At 37.9% G+C, this 18,924-nt stretch overlaps 1 protein-coding gene and 1 long non-coding RNA gene across 2 annotated transcripts in view; one reads left to right on the top strand and one right to left on the bottom strand.

Moving 5' to 3' along the window:
* Nucleotides 1-3,004: 3,004 nt before the first annotated feature.
* Nucleotides 3,005-18,616, bottom strand: LOC116661332. Its single transcript, XR_004317211.1, has 3 exons — nt 18,532-18,616; nt 4,779-4,783; nt 3,005-3,016 (listed from the first exon to the last, which is right to left on the bottom strand). It is a non-coding gene; the product is annotated as an uncharacterized LOC116661332 (long non-coding RNA).
* Nucleotides 9,273-18,924, top strand: part of PDE3A (phosphodiesterase 3A) — a 492,862-nt gene continuing 483,210 nt past the window's right edge. The window contains exon 1 of the mRNA XM_032473218.1: nt 9,273-9,305. The gene's annotated coding sequence lies outside the window, so the exon portion shown is untranslated. The remainder of the gene's footprint in view (nt 9,306-18,924) is intronic.

The raw sequence follows: 18,924 nt of genomic DNA, 5'->3' as shown, positions 1-18,924 counted from the left end.
AACTTGCAATGCGGGCAGAAACATGAGTACAGTTTTTCTCTGACTTCTTTAACAATGATCTTGAAAATGTTTTACTTGTTGAAATTTTATATATGATTTTATAGTCTATAGTACCTGAGATATGTGTTTCCTTTGTGGTCAATACATTTGTGGTCCTTCTTAAATAAAATTAACCTAGAGAGGAAGGTGTTAATCTTTCAAAATTGCAGTAACTAGCTAGTGACATCACAAAGTATCTCATTCTCACGGTCAGAGGTTATCTTTTTTTCCCTCTGGAGATTTTCATAATGCTCAAATATTTATAAACTAAGCCAATATAATTTTTTTCTCAAATATGGGCAACATTTGCTCATTTGGGAACTTGGACTCCTCTGGATTTTGTCTTTGCTTTCTTATTTGCCTGTCTTTGGGGTATTTTAAGAGTCATTAGCATGACAGTGAGTGGGGCGGAAACATAAAAGATTGAAATTAAAATTGGCCTGACAGTCTCCTGCATCAGCCTTGTGATGTGAGTCATCATAAGGGTTTTGTTTTTTTTTTTTAATAAGAAATAGAGCCCCCAAACTTTTCTGGCAAATTCTGCAGCTAGTTCTAGCTGTAAACGTGACATTTTACAGAGCATGTGTTGGGAGAAGACATGGGTGAGAGGGTGATCTATGAAATTTTGGGGGAGATTTTTCAAATGACATTGTCATTCTCTCCAATACTGAGAACCTCAGGGCCAGAAAGAAAAACAGAGTAGCAGAGAGACAGACAGACAGACAGACAGACAGACAGACAGACAGACAGACAGACTGACTTGAGCCTTGCTGAGTGTTCTGAGGACTTGATCCTTCTGCAGTTGTCCTCTCATGAACTAAACCACAGGATTTTCTGAAGCAGAGCAGCAGAGAACCAGGCATCACAGGAGGGAGCTGGGGAGTGAAAAAGCACTCTGGAGGAGTAAATAGGGACAAGCAGGGGAAACATGACAGTGTAGCACAGCTCACAAAGCCAGCCAGCCCTGCTCCTAAGTGTGTGTTCAAAGTGTCCAGTGATTTTCCAGCTCCAAGGTGACCACACAGGGTAGAGAACGAGAGATCACAGAGGGGAACTAACACGTTTAGAAGGAAAAAGGATACAAGGGGTGGAGGACATACAAATTTTCAGTGTAACCTTAAAGGTACAATAATGCAGCATCGTAGGAGAGAAGAAGGAATCTATAAATCTTTGGCAAACTGTCCACATACCAGTAAGCGTGGAAGAAGAAAGAAAAGGCAAACTGATGGCAACGGAGAGGACTCGGGACAGACTGAGACTCAGATTTAGCTGTCCAGGATCCAAAAATGATCCTGAGCTTACTGTGGCAGGAGGTGTCAGTGGTCACAATTCCTAGAACGAAGGCGGTGGAAATTAGTGGTAAGACTTAATTTAAATGTTTAGTCAATTCACATATTGTTTTTTTCCCATGATCCATAATTAATATTAAGCAAGTCCTTTTTCTTAGTTCAAATTCTAGCCTAAGAAAAGAAAAAGCAATTATATCAAAAACAGTGGGGCAGCAGAGTATCCATTTTACTGTTCTTTGTACCTGCTTTCTGTTTCAGTATTTTTTGAACGAAAGGTGTTCAGTTAACCTTTATTGAACTAAATGGAAAGAAATTTCTGAGGTTTTTCTTTCTACCTCTGGCGTCATTGTAACTTTTCTCTTGATTCTCGGAGGCTGACTGGCTCACTCAGTGTTGGGGTCAGCTGGGCCAGATGCTCAGTGTGGGAAGTTACATAGTTTGGAGCCCTGGAATGCGTTGTTTATGCTAATGAACACACGGCTGTCTTCTACACAGTGAGACTGCCACTCAGCCATTAGTTAGCACTCTTCCCAGGCCTGCCCTTTTTTACGCATTTCAAGTCTGAGGATACGTTCTGGGCTCTTGTTTGTTTTCTTGTTTTAAATCACATTCTACTTATCTGAGACCAAGCGTAATGTTTTCTTTATTCCCTATCTCTTAGATAGGGCTCACCTGCTTGCCAACAGTACGTCTTCAGAGCCTAGTAAACAGTATCCCTGTGTAGCTTCCTCTCATTAGTTTGTCTGTTTTCTCTTAGTCCAGGATGTGTCACATTGCAGACAGATGGACATTATTGCTACAAGTCTCTTTTACCTTTGATTGTTAAGAGGGGTGGTAGAGGGAAATTCGGGAGAGTGTGCTTCTAAAATTATTTCTACGGGCTTCTAGAAAAAGAGACCAGAATTGGGAGTGGAGGTGAAGGGAATTGGATGAAGGTGATCAAAAGGTACAAAATTCCAGTTACAAGATAAACACCATGGATGTCATATACAACATGATACAGATATGGACACTGCTGCATTTTATATGGGAAAGTTGCTAAGAAAGTAACTCCTAAGAGTTCTCATCACAAGGAAAGCAATTTTTTTTTTCTATTTCTCTAATTTAGTGTCCGTGTGAGATGACCCATGTTCACTTAACTTACTGTGGTCATCATTTCATGGTGTGTGTGAGTCAGATCATTATGCTGTCCACCTTAAACTTATACCGTGCTCTATGTCAGTTATACCTCAATGAAACTGGAAGAAAAAATGCTAATGTAAGTTATTGACATAATGAATTTAAAAACATTTTAAGAATCTCTTAACAAAGGCTATGAATTGAAGTAGTTGAATATCCAAAGTGTTGATATATTAGACACCATAGATCTTTGCCACTGTGCTCTTTCTTGTAGAGTAGGATTACTTTTGTTATTGTCCCTCTAGAAACATTTAAGTGGCCACTATGCACTAAGTTTTGAGCAAAGAAGTAGAGATGAAAAAATGAAAAGAGAAATTTAAAAATATGTTCCACATGTCCGCCTAACCAAGTAAAGGAATCTCTCTGCATTTTACATGACTGTTCAGCTTCCCTTTCAGTTACAGAGAATAAATTGTGTGAAATTCCAAGACTCTCTGGATCCGATTCTCTTCCTCTACTCGGGAACTTTGCTCCTGCTATTACACCCTCCTCCTGCGTCAGACGTGTCCCTCTTTATTGCCTCATATCTATTAGCAAATGCCCATGCTGAAATCTCTCTCACTTTTAGAAAACCCATTCTGGATGGCTTGTGTTGTTCCACTTTACAGCTTGTTGAAAGATCATTTTCAAAATAAAAAGTAAGAACATTGTTCTCTTACAGATACAAAGTGAACAAACAGTAGTTTTTATTTAACTTAATTATTAATGAGAGAAGCAGTAAGACACTACAGGTAGTCAAAGAAGAATTCAACCACTTCCCACCCATTGGGATGATTGGCTACTATGAAAAAAACCCAGACAGGAACAGGTGTTGGTGAGGACGTGGGGAAATTGAAATCATGGTGCATTGTTAGTGGGGATGTAAAATGGTGCGGCTGCTATGGAAAACAATATGGTAGTTGCTCAAAAAATTAAAAATAGAATTACCATATGATCCAGCAATCCCACTTCTGGGTCTGTACCCAAAAGAATTGAAAGCAGAGTCTTGAAGAGATACTTGTACACCTGTGTTCATAGCAGCAGCATTCTTATTAGGTAGAACCAACTCAAATATCCCTTGAGAGATGAATAAATAAGCAAAATGTGGTCTATACATACAATGGAATATTATTCAGCCTTAAAAAGGAAGGGAATTCTGACACTGCTGTAACATGGATGAACCTTGAGGATATTATCTAAGTGACAGAAAGCCCGTCACACAGATATTGCGTGGTTCCACTGACCTGAAGTTTCTAGAGTGGGAAAATTTGTAGACATAGAAAGTTGGACGGTGGTTGCCAGGAAGTTGGGGCTGGGGGACAAAGGAGGAGTAGGGAGTTACTGTTCAATGGGTTTAGAATTTTTCAAGATGAAGAGAGTTCTGGAGATGGATGATGGTGATTTACAACAGTGTGAATGTCCTTACTAGTGAGCCACACACTTAGGAATGCTGAAGATGGCAAATTTTTGTTATATTCATGTTACTACAATTAAAAATTAAAATGTGAAGAAAAAAGAATTCAAAGAGAAGACATATTTATAGGTTAGAAATATATTAATAAATGTGCAAACAGAAGCTGGACTGGCTTCATCCACTGTGGGGGAGATGTCAAAAGAGCCTGTAGGGGGCAGAATTCAGTTGCATGGCCGAGACAAGAATCATTTTGCATCGCCATGAGTTATCTATGATTTGCCAAGTTGTAAGATAGCCCCCGTAGAATCAGATCACCTGGAAGAGTGTGCTCTAAATATTGCACAGAGTTTCCCACTGAAGGACACATTTTTCTCTACAGGAACACACGGAGTAGACTATACTCATGATCTTTCCTATTTATGCTAGACTAAAAATGGCTACAAATTATTTTCAGCTCCTTCCATCAGGGGGTGGAGTCTGTTTCTGGCGGGTCTTTTCTCACATGTTTTGAGCAACAGAATGTGGCGGAAGTGACCTTGTGCAAGTTCTGAACATAGACCCTACAAGGCCTCGCAGCCGCCCCTCTTGCTGTCCTGGAAAAGCTACATGGATAGGCCTGAGCTGGCCGACTAGAGAGACCAGGCCACCCAGATGGAACTGTCAACCCACAGAACTGTGAACCCAGAAATCACTTATAAGCCACTAATTTTGGAGTGATCTGTTATACAGCAAATGTTAACCGTGTTATATCGGGGCGTAATGATACATCCTTTCAGTGACTAACCCCTGAATTTTTCCCGTTCCTCACATCTCAGCCCTTAGAGTTACCATATTGTCCTTTTCTTAAAGCAGCATCTGACCTATTAGCAAATGCGAACTCTTCCTTCAAAATACATCCCAGCCCTGACCACTACTCACTACGTTGGCTTGTTCTAAGAATTACCTTAATGAAAAATGAACATAAAAGCCTTATGAACCACGTACAGAAATCTTGTCCTTTTACTTTAAGCAGACACGTTTCATTCTAATACTTATAGCACTGTACCGTAATTATTTGTTTAGATGTCTGTTTTCCCTGAAAGACTGTGAGCATTCTGCAGACGACAACCACACTGACATCAATGAAAAATCAAAGAAATAGAAAATCAGTGACAAGGTCCATGAAAAATGAAAGTTTCAGAGCGGTAGCAGGAAGAAGGCAGAAGGACCTCAGGGACGACATGGTGTTGTCTGACACGGTCGTGCAGCACGTCAGACAGACTAGACATGAGCAGGAGAAAAGAGACGATGCTGCTGGAGACAAGTTCTTAAATGTTTTTTTTTATAATTTGTACCAGGATGAAAGGTAAGAGGCTGCCCTTGTCCCATGAAAATCTCAAAGTTTTACTGAAGGCCTACAAAAGATGTATTTCACGGCCACTACTCTGGGCTTTGAATTGTTCTCCTGCACAAATTTGCTGCTACACAAAAGCTAGAATGTTAGACTCTTAAGTTTAAAGGCAAGGTCAAGTAACCCAGCTGGCTCTACGTCTCCTCCAATGCCTTCAGTGAAAAGGATGTCATCAAATAAGATGGTGTTCTGTGAAGTGGTGCTGCAAATTCAGGATGAAATGTCTGGCTAAGTGCTATTGGAGTTCTTACATATGCAGCACATTTCCCTTCTTTCTCAGCCCTCCCTCAACCTCCATCCCCACCAACCAGGGTTTCATAAGGTTTTACTTCCTTTGTTTGTACTATGAAAATAAGGGTTCCCTTCCTCTTTCATCAGCTACAGCATTGTCTTATAATAAATTCATTGTTCCAAACTGCACATGCTTCCTTGTAAATTTTGATCTGTTTCTCTTTCTCTACTCCATTCTCCTTGTGCATTGCTGGTCTAATGTAAGACTAGATGGCAAAACCATCATTCTGCAAGAAACTTACCCTTACAAGCATGGAAGAAATAAGCAAATGAACATAACCATAATTAATGTAAGTCGCTAAGTCTTCTAAACAGGTCTTCTGAATGATACCACATTTCACTTCATCAAGCTAGCAAACAACAAAATGGAAGCTCTGTTGATGTTAAGTGGTTTCCCTTGTTTGCTGTAGAACTAAGATTTTTTTTTTTTAAATAAAGGAGGTCACAGAGGAACAGTGGGTCATAAACCATATGCATTTCTTGGATCACATAATGTTTTATTGATTGAATTATATGTAGGGATTTATTGGAACTGTGGTTTAACACTCCTTTTAAAGTCTTTTATCACTGCCCCGTCAATGGAACAAACGGGCCAAAATACTTTTAGAGTTTAATCATTTACCTAGGTAGTGGGATAGGAGTAAATAGGAGCTAGATGGGGAAGGTTAGAGCGTTAATGAATGGTGCTCCATGTAGAAAGGAGGACTGATTGATAACATCTTCACTATTTTGATGAACAGGCTGACATACATAGTTGTGCAAGTTTTGCATTGTACAGTTCTAGGGGGCGCCATTTGCTTTTGTAGTTATTTTGTATTTCTTTAATTATAATGGCAATTTTTTGTTTTTAGCAGATGTTAGTACATTGCCTTAAGAAAGTGTCAGATTCTTCTAACTTTTGCAAAGATGCTTTTGGATTAGTTGAAGGGTTGCCTGATGATTATCAGAGAATCCTACCCCTACATACTTGCCTTGGGTAATATGAATGAAATACAGTATTCCTGAACCTCAGATTCCTCCTTTGTAAAAAATAGTTTAAAAAATGCACCTCAGTGTAAGGATTGTTATGGTTATATGAGAATCTGTACAGAAAGTGTCCACCACACAGCTGTAAATGGAAGGTATTATTATTACAAATGCTGTTATAACATTCTCATGATTTGTTTTAACCTACTGAATAATAATTTTCTATATGCTGCCTTTACAAGGAGTTTTAAAAAATATATCCGTGTTTGTGATTTGCGTACAACTACTAATTGAAATCTAATAAAAGGGACACACTGGTGGTAGTTTATAAAAGAATTTTTCCAATATGAATTTTGTTTTCATTGTGAGATACTGAATTTCAAAATAAAATTACTAAATCCATGCCTGAGTCTCAGATACGTTCTTCTATATTCAGCCAATGAAATGTTATAATAGTTAAATGTTTTGTTCGCCATATTAGGAAGCATGCTTTCATATCCATATTTTTATGATCACTGTTTATTTGGTGTCTTCAGTAAACAGGGTATTTTATGTTCTATAGAAATTAATTTTATCTGAACTGGACAAGTGTTATTACTGATACCTATTGCTATGAAAGATTACTTGGGTGGGTAGGTCCCAACCCCTGGTCAGACTTGATTGGGCCAAGGTGGAATGTGACTCAAGAGTGAGCCAATCAGATTCACTCTCTTGGTAATTTGAACTCAGAACCCGAGAGACTCCGTTAGGCGGCCATGGATGTTCTACCTGTAAGTTAAAAAGACTTGGAGGCAGGAAACGAAACTCATTTGAAAGTTGCTCTTATGGAGAAACAAACAAAAAAAAATAACTGCATTGCAGAAGATGGTCTAAAAGGGAAGTAGAAAAGTTGCCTGAGAGAGGAAAAACTGCCTTAGGAGTTTTTCATGTTTTATCAAACTAAATATGTTTTCCGTATTTGGCTACTCCAAGACAACTTTGAATCTCTTTTAAATTCCTTCACTCGAGCTGGTTTGAGTAGATTTCTGTTATTTTCAACTGAAAGATCCTTAAGATGCTTGTCTTGTTCCAAGAAGGATTCAAGCTGGTTTAATATGGTTATGCCTTTTTTGTGAGCCACTGTTCTTCCAATGAAACACACACACACCATTCCAGACCATGAGCAGTGAGAACTGCTCTCTTCTTGCGCTTATTAATAATCCTGATTACTTTTTCTGGGAGGTGAAGACTCAATTCAAATCTTTCTAGTCGTTTCTGGATCTTAACCCTGTGAAATTTGGGAGACCATTAAGAACAATTTTTAGCCATTTAAAATGCTTAATTGTGATTCCCCCTGAAAAAGGGACTGGAGAATAGGGTGGTGTTGCCTTTGCCTGAAAGCACTGTGTACAAAGGTATTTGGAATAGCTCTTGTGTGGCAGTCTTTGTAGGGGACATGACAGAGCTGCGTAATTTTGCTGAGTAGGAAAACTAGAATAAAGAATGTCTTCTTTATCCCCTAAGAACTGAAATTTAGCACTCACAGTTCTCTACTGGCTTTCATTATATCTTGTGGAATTCAGTGTAGTTTTTTCTTTACTAATTAATGAAGCCATTGGTCTGATCTTGTAGCAGAACACAGAGCATTCCATCCCCATATGGAACCAATATTGCTACACTTGTGGGAAGTTTTCTAAGGTTAATAATTTGATTATGGGAATAATAAAATGAGGGGGCCCTCTTTTTATAACAAAATCTTTGACAATGGAAGAAGACCATAGCCTGAAAGTGGAGCAGATCTTGCCACTTGGAATTCAGATCGAAAACCACTGACTACCATGATAAATAATGTAAGGTGATGCTTTTACTGTGTACTGACTTTGATGAAAACCATATACTCTAAAGGCCATACGCTGGGTGATCATTTGATTATTCTGTGCCTGTGGATACTCATGTGTCCCCTGTGAAAGGAATTATGAATTGTACATTTGGCAGTCGTTGGACTTATGTCTAAATGCAGCTGCTTCTGGGTAAAGAGAGCAGCTATTTGACATTTGCACCCAAATTTACTGAAGCAGGAAGCAAGAGCTTGGATTATCCCAGTGAAATAGCCAAGTAGTCTGTTGTGGTTTGGGTTATGGTATGCTTTGCCTTTATCTCCACAAAACAGTTTCATTTTGTTGGGGTCATTTTCCAGTTTTTTTCTAGGTAGCCACATGGTAATGCGATTTGATAGACTTCCAAGACACCACTCAACATTTGTAAATTATATTTTAAGACTTTGAATTGTTTTGCCTTCAGAAAGAGGAGAACAGAAGGAAATTTGGAGGGGAAAAAGCAAACTTTTCCCATTACGAAGATTACTGAAAGGTGAATAAAAGTGTCAGATGCCTTGGGGAGGTGAAAAATAACTGATTCAATAATATTATAAAGTGAGAAAATGTGGAAGACAGAAACAAGCATGGGACAATTAAATGGAGCAGGACTCTGTACTTCCTTAAAACAACAGTGAGAATATAATTTGGTGTTTGAAAACAAAAAATACTTTTAAATCGGTGGTCATGTAACATCATGGGATTATCTGAAAGCATTTCCATAACCCAACCTTGTTAATTTACTTGGCAAACTATGACTAAGTTAGCTGCTTGAGGGGTACACATTGGGATGATACAGGAATTGTAATGAAAGGCTGTGTTATGTCTTCTGCAGGGTAACCTGGGCCCCCGACAACTGGAAACCTGACAGACCTTCAGTAAAGACCAGGAAAGGATGAGCTGTGGTGAGTACAATACTTATTTATATGCAAGTAGTGCTTCTTCAAGTGCTTGATCTCAGTTTGTCTACTTAAGTTGTTTAATCAATTCCCTAAACTCCTGGAATTGTTCAGAAGTGTAATTGGAGTAGTAAAACATTGTCAAGTATAAAGTGAAGCATAATGTTCATACCATATAGAGTTTCAATTTGTGGAGGTAAATTATTCAGACACTATCCAACTGAATTCAATAGTCCAAGTCAACAGGCAGAAAAAATGAAACTGTCAAGGTGAAAGAAAAAAGACAACTTGTTGACTTGTTCAAGGTCATTGAGTAGGTTGCTAGTTAAGATTATTCCTTTATCTCTGCCCTTGCTTCTTGAAGAGTTCTATTCTGATTAACCATCACCTTAGTAAAGCGGTCCTTTTGCTCTCCATCATTACAGGACATTGGTTACAATTTGCTACTAGGTGCATCAGGAGTTCAATTTTATTTCTGTTTTTCTGTGTCTACTTGTGTGTTTAAATCCATGAGAAATGCATTCCTCCTGGTAATCACTAGAGTGGAAAATACAATGAGTTAAAATAATAAAAGAGTTAGATTTATAGAAGTTGGGGTTAGGTATAAGGGAAAGAGAATATACTCTGGGTTTTTTTTTTTTTTTTTTAATGAAAAAGAAAAGAAAAAAGAGAGAAAGCAAATGAGCAGGCAGACAAGCAAGCACAAAGCCTTGCCAAAGAGTAAAAACAAATTTATCTTGCTGGCTAAAAATTAACAAGTATCATAAACCCGCTGACAATTTTCTTTGATAATCTATCAACTCAAGCCCAATAAAAGTAGTTGACCATGTCATGCTTCTGCTTTTTTCCCCTTTTTCCCCTTTTAAGTCATGGTATTCTTTCACTGTGATGGTGTTACCTGTAATTGAAAAAAATTTATGGCTAAATAAACTAATTAATGTTAACAACCATTTTGTCATGTGAAGGCGGAGGACTGTAAATAAACATCAAAAGGGGCAATTGTTCTTTAGATGACGTCTGTTTATAACAGGAGTTAAAAATTATGCAATGCATTTCAAATAGAAAATGTTTTATTATCATTATTCCATGTTACCTGGGTTACGTATGTATGTGAGCTGTGTAAAGTGAGATATTTGGGGAGAAACAGTCCGCACTGGGTGTCAGAGGATGATGCAGTCCGAGCTACCACTTTGAATAAAAGAAAAACATAATTGTTAACCTGTCTCCAAGACACTGATCCATGTTTGATTGTAGTAATCAAAGAAGCCCATACAATAGCAGGTATAAATAACCTGGCATCAGAACAAAACTGAAAACATATATATATATATGTAATTCTGTGATTACATATCCACCCTAGCAAACAGATACATGACAACACCACACTGCCCTATGCGAGAACATTTGCCAACAGAACACCATGCTTTTATGACTCTTATATTTGCTTTTGGTCTTCTGCCTTCTTAGTAATTCTCAGGGTATCAGCTGTGACCTATTACTAAAGAAGTGCGTGAATATTAAAAGTATATTCACTTGAGGCAAATAATTAAAACTCTGAAAACCTTTGTGGTGGTTTAATTTCTCCATTTCACGTTGTCTTCTGAGCATGGGATGACCATGGTGACTGGAGTCCGAGGACTGGGGTTCTATTTTAGGCTCTTTCCTGTACTTTGTAAAATATGACTTTGTCAGAGTACTTCCCCCTCTGTCAAAGGAGAGTGGAGATAATACTTTATCAGGTCGCTGTGAGATTTCAATGAAATATTGTAGTGTTTGAAAAAACTGCTTCGTAAGTGGAGCAGTGCTATACCAGCAGTAGTTCATGCAACCAGCAGCCTGACCTCTGCACAGGTGTTTATTGGGAAGTAGGGATTTGTTATACCAGCTAATTTATCATTAGTCACTAATAAGTTATTTAAAACACTGATAGTTCTATGTCAAATCAAGACTTTAATGCATGTCGTTGTTTCAGGGAAGATATAATTTGACAAACAGAAGTTCTGAATTCATGCTTTGAAAAGAACTGCCCATAGTTTCTTAGTAGAGAGTTTATTTAAAGAGTCAAGAGAGAAGATTTTTTTTCTTTCTTCCTGAACAAATAATTCCAGGTTGTGTTTTAGGGTGATTGATATAATCACAAATCCATAACTTTAAGTGCAATTTTCATTGTTGACGGTGGTTGGTTTAGATTTTATGTATCTTCTTGGCATACAAGTGTTATGACGCAATGTACTCCCGCTACATAGTGTATCTGTTTTCCCCTTTTATCCGTTGTACTTTGTGAAGCAATTTGAAAAATGATTAAATTATCTCCAATTATGTGACCCGTTATACCCAGCTCTGAATGCAGTTCTTCTTGAATGTGCTGGTGTGTTTGACACCTCGTGTCCGTTGGTTGCACCCTCGCAGGAACCTGATGGTGTGTAGGACACTTGGTTTGTCTAGACGTGGCCAGATTTGTCCCGGGGACTTCATTCACTGTCTGTTTGTGGGAGCCAGTCTGGTGCTTTGGAACCGGATCCAATCTTCACTTGTAAATCAGTTTCTATTCTAGTAGATTTTCTACTCAGTCTCTCTCTCTTTCCATTTTGCTTTCGTGTACACACCACCCCTCATTGTAGATCTTCACATACCTGTGTACATTTAAAGCCCTCTCAATGAACACAGACTTAATAGGATGAAACACTGGCCCTGTTAAGAGGCCAAAACTTTAATCATCATCATCATCATCATCATCTATATAGAAACAAAAGGACTCTTTGCTTATTAGTAAAAGTTGAGGGGACGATTTCATAACCAAAGAATCCTTCAAGTTGGATTCACTTTGACTCATTTTGGTTATATTTAGATTTTGGGTTTTTGATGCCTGCTTTAGAATTGGAAATTTGAGGAGTATCTTTTTAAAAAAAATCCTTCTTACCAGTATTTCCGTGGTAAAAAAAAAATACATGACATAAAATTTGCCATTTTAACCATATCTTTCTTACCATTAAGTGCTGTTTCTGTTCTCAAATTTCCTGTACTGTTAAGGAAACCACCTTTATCTAAGTGACAAACATAATCTCTCTTCTAATCCAGTCAAGTCCCCGGCTAGTGCTCTCATAAAGACCAGTGTTCCTTTCCTTGTGCTCCGATGCGACCTGCAGAATCAGACAGAGGATCTCAGCTGCACTCACTGTCTTCAGGACTCAGCCAATAAACTGCTCCATGCTCCAAACAGACGTTTCCGTTTCAGGTTAATGCGCCGCTTGTGAACCGTTTTTCCTCCCCGAGAGGAAACATCAGCACTGTCAAAAACTGGAAGGCATCCTCTGAGCATCCAAGAAACATCCAGGAGTGGCAGCAGGAGTGGCAGGGGGTGAATGTGGAGAAGTGGAGAGAAATTTCTTCATGAAATGCTCCCCTTCCCCACATTCATTTTCCCTTCTTTTCTGCCACTTTCTATTTCAGAGGTCACTTGAGATATTACAGGAGTGCCTATTATTATTTTTATGCTTAAAAATGCTTCTTGGCTTTTTCTTTTTAACTTGTTTCAGTACAACGAAGATTGACACAAAGCCAAGGAGATTCTCCTAACTGCCATTCATCGTAACACAGCACAGCATCCTCCAGAAGGGTCCCCTTCCAGACTGTGCAGGAAGAGAGACATTTCAGATTCTCAGCATGAGAGAAATAACAACATCCCTCTTAATGACTTAGTGAGACTTCTGACAGAGAAAGAGACCCTTATTCAGAGTATTATTTACTTGAAGCGCTGTTTTAGTGTGGGAACATCCATGATGTGTAGCTTGCATGCATCTAACATTTTTGTTGTGAGGACTGTGTGGCACAGGGATCTATACTCAGTATCTTGTAATAACCTATGATAAGAAGGAATCTGTTAGAGAATATAAATGTATAACTGAATCACTATGCTGTGACACCAGAAATGAACACAACATGGTAAACCAACTCTACTTCAACAGTACTTCAGTAAAAAAAATTAATGTCTGAAATAGGAGAAAAAAATGACATGCTGCTCCAGTGAAAGTGAATTGCCAAAAAAAAAAAAAAATCTCATTTCTTTGTCATGTTTTGCTTTCCATGAAAGATCAGGCCATTCCTTTATGTCAAAAGTAAGTCACAACCCCCACACCTCGTGGCCTTCCTCTCACCTTTTGAAACAGCCTACACTCCATACACTGTGTATCTCTCTAAATCAATCTACTTTTATTCAAAAACAAAAAAAAAAGTAAGTTTCAACCTTCTACAAATGTGAGTCCCTATTTTTGGACGGTGGCATTATTTTCATAGCCTATGAGAGTAGTTCACAAGTGCATTTTCTTCCCTCCCAGAGAGATTTTGCCATCCTGATGCCTCAAAAATTACTGTCTCTACCTCCACTCATTTGACTGAAATGAAGACTTTATTCAGTCAGTATAAATGGGGGAGGATGGAAGGCGAAATGTGGAAAATGTGAAGGCATTTTACGATTTACCAAAATATGATCACAAGTACATTATTTATTTTTTTTTTTAAAAAAGCATCATTTATATATCCTTTAGAAAACTTTTCCCAGACTCAAAAAATCAGAGGATTTTTATAGGAAAAGAATTTTAATGATTGCTGTGGTAAAAATGCAGTGTTTCGGACTTTTCTTATTCCTTGCTGATCAAACCCCTTTATTTACTCGTGTTTTTTGGTCAGTTGAAGAAGTTTCCAAACTTTTCATTCAACTGGTGTTAAATTTTCTCAGTGCCACCTGATTTTAAGACTTTAGATTTACTTTTGGATATTCAATATGCCTAGTGACAGAAAACCCAGTTTAAATTGTCAGTGAGCAAAAATAAATGGAATTCAGGAATTCAGAATTTTTTCCTTAAAATTTTTTCCTTTTATATTACAAGAGAACAAAGTATAGATCTATATAGGGCAGAAGAGTTTGGTACAATCATTATTTTTGATCTGAACTGGCAGGAGGAAGAGGTGGGGCTTCTGAGGCTATAATCTTTCTGCTCAAGCAGCAGTATTTTAAAAAATTATTACTTTTATTGAAGTATAGTCAGTTTACAATGTTGTGTCAATTTCTGGTGTACAGCATAGTAGTTGAGCCGTACATATACATACATACATTCGTTTTCATGTTCTTTTTCATTATAGCTTACTACAAGATACTGAATATAGTTCCCTGTGCTATACAGTAGGTCCTTGTTGTTTAGCTGTTGAATATGTAGTAGTGTGTATCTGCTAATCCCAGATTCCTAATTTATCCCTCTTCCTCCTTTCCCCTTTGATAACTGTAAGTTTGTTTTCTGTGTCTGTAAGTCTAAGAAATATTCAGAAATCTTGTCTTTCATTTATCAGTTGAAGAAATTAAAGCTCAGATTGGCTAAAATGATTTATTTGCTTGAGGACTCTAGCTGGCTTTACTCTGTTTTCCCTCTGCCACACAGCTGCTTGTTTAGTGCTTTGTGTTTTTGCCTTGTTTTCCTTACTTACTATTCCTTGCCTACTTAGATGGCCACTTCTACATCTTTCCCTAACCCATAAAAGGCCTATTTCAGGCATATGGCATATACATCAGTATTTTCTGACTAGTTGTTGACTAGTTAATGAAAAGTTTCAAGAATACTTATAAGAAGTGTGTTACCTTGAAAGTCTGTAAAGATGCTCAATGGCTTATGTGACAAAGGGCACCCTACCCACCCGTCCCCAGTCCATTGGGATTGGTTTTAAGATTACTCATTGATCAGGATGTGTTACCCACTAATACAGGATCTTCAGATGAAAATAAAAACACTCAAGATGGAGGATTTACAAATATTACAGTCGGTTTCTGGGAGAAGTTGGTAGAGGATAATGGTTTCTCTCCAGGTAGCTGAATCAGGAAGACAGACATAGGGTAGCTCAATTCTCTTGACAGATTTGGTTGGGGTATTTCTCTTAGTTTGATGATTTTCAGTTAAGTATACCTAGATCTCTAAGTAGTTCATACTTTTAATATTTCCCCAAAAGCTAATGAATCGCATGTTTACCCAAGATAAGGCTGCATGGTGTAACTCAAATATCAAATTTCTATTAACTCATGTGGTATTAATTATGCACACATGTATCTTTGGCTGATAAAATGGAGAGATAAGTGATTACATAAAGCATCCATTCTGTAGCAGTGGTTAAAAAAAAAAGACACGTGTCTGTGGGAGGTCCTTCATTGATAAAAAATTTGGGAAACACTGCTCTGTTTTGAAGTTTGTAGAAACTGAAGAAGATATTAAAATGTTTTAACTGTTAAGTTGTTTAAACTGAAGAAGACATTAAAATAATTTGATCTGATTATTCTATCAGACAAACCGTGGGAGGGAGGCTGTCTTGTCTTGATTTATGCAGAGGTGATGTTAGAATTAGCGTCCAGGTCTCTAATGTTAGCCATATTCCTTGTACCACTCTGTGCTACTCTAGAAGTTGTTTTAACGTAAGTGTTGGCGTCTGAAATTTCAAGGTTCAAGAAGAACTGTGCTGTACAAGTAAGCCGGGCAGTAAAACTTGGATCTTTGCCAGCTTGATTTGGTGTCATATTAACACTCTGTGGTTTGTAAGACCAGTATTTCTAGGTTCTTGCTGCTTGGCACACAGCATAGGTAAATGAAAGCGATGCAGAAAGGGAAGCAAACATCACTGATCTGGCCATGTTCCCACAGACAGTTTAATTATGCTTATCTGTTTAGAGGAACAACACCCACCTCCCAGAGGGGTTTGCTGGTTTTTAAAACCATGATAGATCTAATTCCCTAGTAAATTTCTACCTAATACTTATAATCATCACCAGTACAGCTTACATATTCTTTGTGTTTAAATTTCCATTAAATTTTAATAATAGAGGGGGGACGGTATAGCTCAGTGGTAGAATGCATATATAGCAGGCATGAGGTCCTAGGTTCAATCCCCAGGACCTCCATTGAAAAAAAAATTTTTTTTTAATAATATATAGAATTGTAACTTCTATCAAGTCATTCACAAAATTCAATGGATCTAAGCATCTAAGTTTAATATTCAGTTCTTGGTGTCTTCCGTAATTTCATATGCAAGAAAAAATGGAAGTAAACAGCGGCTTATATTTGCTAATGAATGTGGTTGAGAAATTGCTAGGAAAGTTTAGGGGAAAGGAGACCTTTATCGTGTTACATAATTCAAAGTCAAAGGAAACAGCGTGCTCCTCCTGAGATGGAAACCTCCTGTTCGTCTTCATCACGTATACCTAATTTCAGCTAAAATGTAATAGCCACTGAATAAGACCAGAATCTATTTTTCTTTTTTTTTAGATTTATGCTTTTATTTGTACAGATCATAATAGAAGAAGGGAATAACAGGAAATAAAAGTAATTTGAGCCCTACACAGTCCAAAAGGAAAAGACAGTGCTACACAATTCCATATTTCATGCTTTAGACAAAAGAAAACATTGGGTTTTTAAGTATTATCTTCTTAAGAGTATTTACACAGGTCAATTTAATGTTATATCAGTTTATGCCCTTTGTATGTTTTAGATAACATTGTTGGATTTCCTCTGACTTCACATGAGGTGGACTTGCCAATGTGGTGAGCCTGTGCAGACAGGCACTCGCTCCCTCCTCCATCCCACCAAAAGCCATTTATTAAGCAACTGTTGTTATTAGTTGACAAAAGATTTTCCAACACTGTGTGCTTTGATTTTACGACTCAGGTAGTTTCTAGGAAAACCACATTCCTTAGATTATCGTAACTCTCATTATACCAACTGGGTATGTTTAGATGATGTTGTTTTGAAATATTAGGCAAAACCATAATGGAACCATAAGTTGCAATATTCCTGGCTACCTACAAAACATATTTTGATACTGGATACAGCACATCCATGAATTCTGAAAATAAAGGCATTTTGTGCACCTCTCTGTAAATCTCAGAAAAAGCAGAACCCCAGCAACTTTTGTAATGTGAATCTAAGTCTGCTGGGTTTCCCATTCAAGGTAAATGGCCACCTTTTCAACAAGCAGATATTGTTTGAGTCAGATAAACTGTGGCAGAGAAACAGTGTTCCACCTGTGAACAGGTACCAGAAGATGTCTGTCCCCAGAGCCCAGCCAGTCCTGAGTCAAATCCATTTGTATCCTGCTTTTTTGGGGTGCCCAACACTCTCAGCACAGAATGAAAATAGTTTTTAATGAGTTAAGACAAGTTGAGTTAAACAAAGGAGTGTGTTTACAATATCTGATATCCTGTTGTTTGTAACCACAGATCATATGGACCTAAGTTAGTTTTATTCAAAATATTTTGATGTTAGTAACACTCAAATAGGAAAGATTCTCTCAAGTTCCCTCTGGCAGTAGTATGAAATACATATCGTGGAATGTCTGTGGTGCATGTATAGTTTTGAAGGATGTATGTACAACATATACTCACCAATTTATGAGTGATTACATGTTAAAAGATTACTTATAATGCAATTATTTCAAGCAAAGAGCGCATTTGCCCATAGAAAGAACATTATGAATGCTGCTTTAGTTGTGGTGACAGCCTTCCAAACCCTACTGAACTCAAGGTATAGCTGGATAGTGCCTAAGCAGGGTATTATTTATGAGCACACAGACTCTGGGTTACAAATGATTGAGGCATAAGGATCATGGCTGCTCTCAGTGTAGCCCCTGCAGAGGGAGGGGGGCTTCCAGTTTCTGCATCCCTTTCAGCAGACTCATCAAGGGGACTGCACTTGTTCAGGTTCCAGTGATGACAATAGGAAAGGGGCAGAAGATGGCATAATCAGATGTCCCTGATCATGGCCAGGTGAAAAGTTTGGTGGCTTTAAGAGCAAATGATTTCCAGGCCAAAGCAACTGTCCAACTTTAATGAAGTGGGGTTTCCCTAACAAAATGCTTACTAACCAATCGAAATAATACATTAGATCTATAGGACCCTAAGACCTAGGAAAAAGGATGAAAAAAATTTAAACTATTATCCCCAAATCTCTATACCTTTTATGGACGTGTCCTGTTTCATGGTGCTTTGCTGTATTGTGCTTTGCAGATAATGTATTTTTCACAAATTGAAGGTTTATTGCAACCCTGCGTTGAGCAAGTCTGTCGGTGCCACCTTCCCAATGGCATTTGCTCACTTTGTGTCTTTGTTTCACACTTTGGTATTTCTCTCAATATTTCAGACTTTTTCATTATTACTATATTTGATACAGTGATCTGTGATCTTTGAGTCATTACTATGACTCACGGAACGCTCAGATGATGGTTGGCATTTTTCAGCAACAAAGTTTTTTTTAATGAAGGTATGCGCATTGTTTTTTTTTTTAGACATAATGCTGCTGCACACTTAATAGACCACAGTATAGTGTAAACATAACTTTTGTATGCACTGGGAAACCAAAAATATTCGTGTCACTTGCTTTATTGTGATGTTCACCTTATTGTGATATTCACTTTATGGCAGTGGTCTGGAACCAAACACAGCATCTCTGAGGTGTGCCTGTGTCTTCATGCTTGTTTAGTTCATATAACATAGGGCATGAAGTAGTGATGGGAAAGCCAAACCAAACCAAACCCTGAGCCGATACCACAAAGGGGGGCAATTATTAGGTAATACAAGAAGCATCATACAGTTTTTGAC

This window comes from Camelus ferus, chromosome 34 (assembly GCF_009834535.1).
Source record: "Camelus ferus isolate YT-003-E chromosome 34, BCGSAC_Cfer_1.0, whole genome shotgun sequence".
Classification (NCBI taxonomy): domain Eukaryota; kingdom Metazoa; phylum Chordata; class Mammalia; order Artiodactyla; family Camelidae; genus Camelus; species Camelus ferus.
Note: the sequence above shows the minus strand (reverse complement) of the source record. Positions and strands in the feature narration are given on the sequence as shown.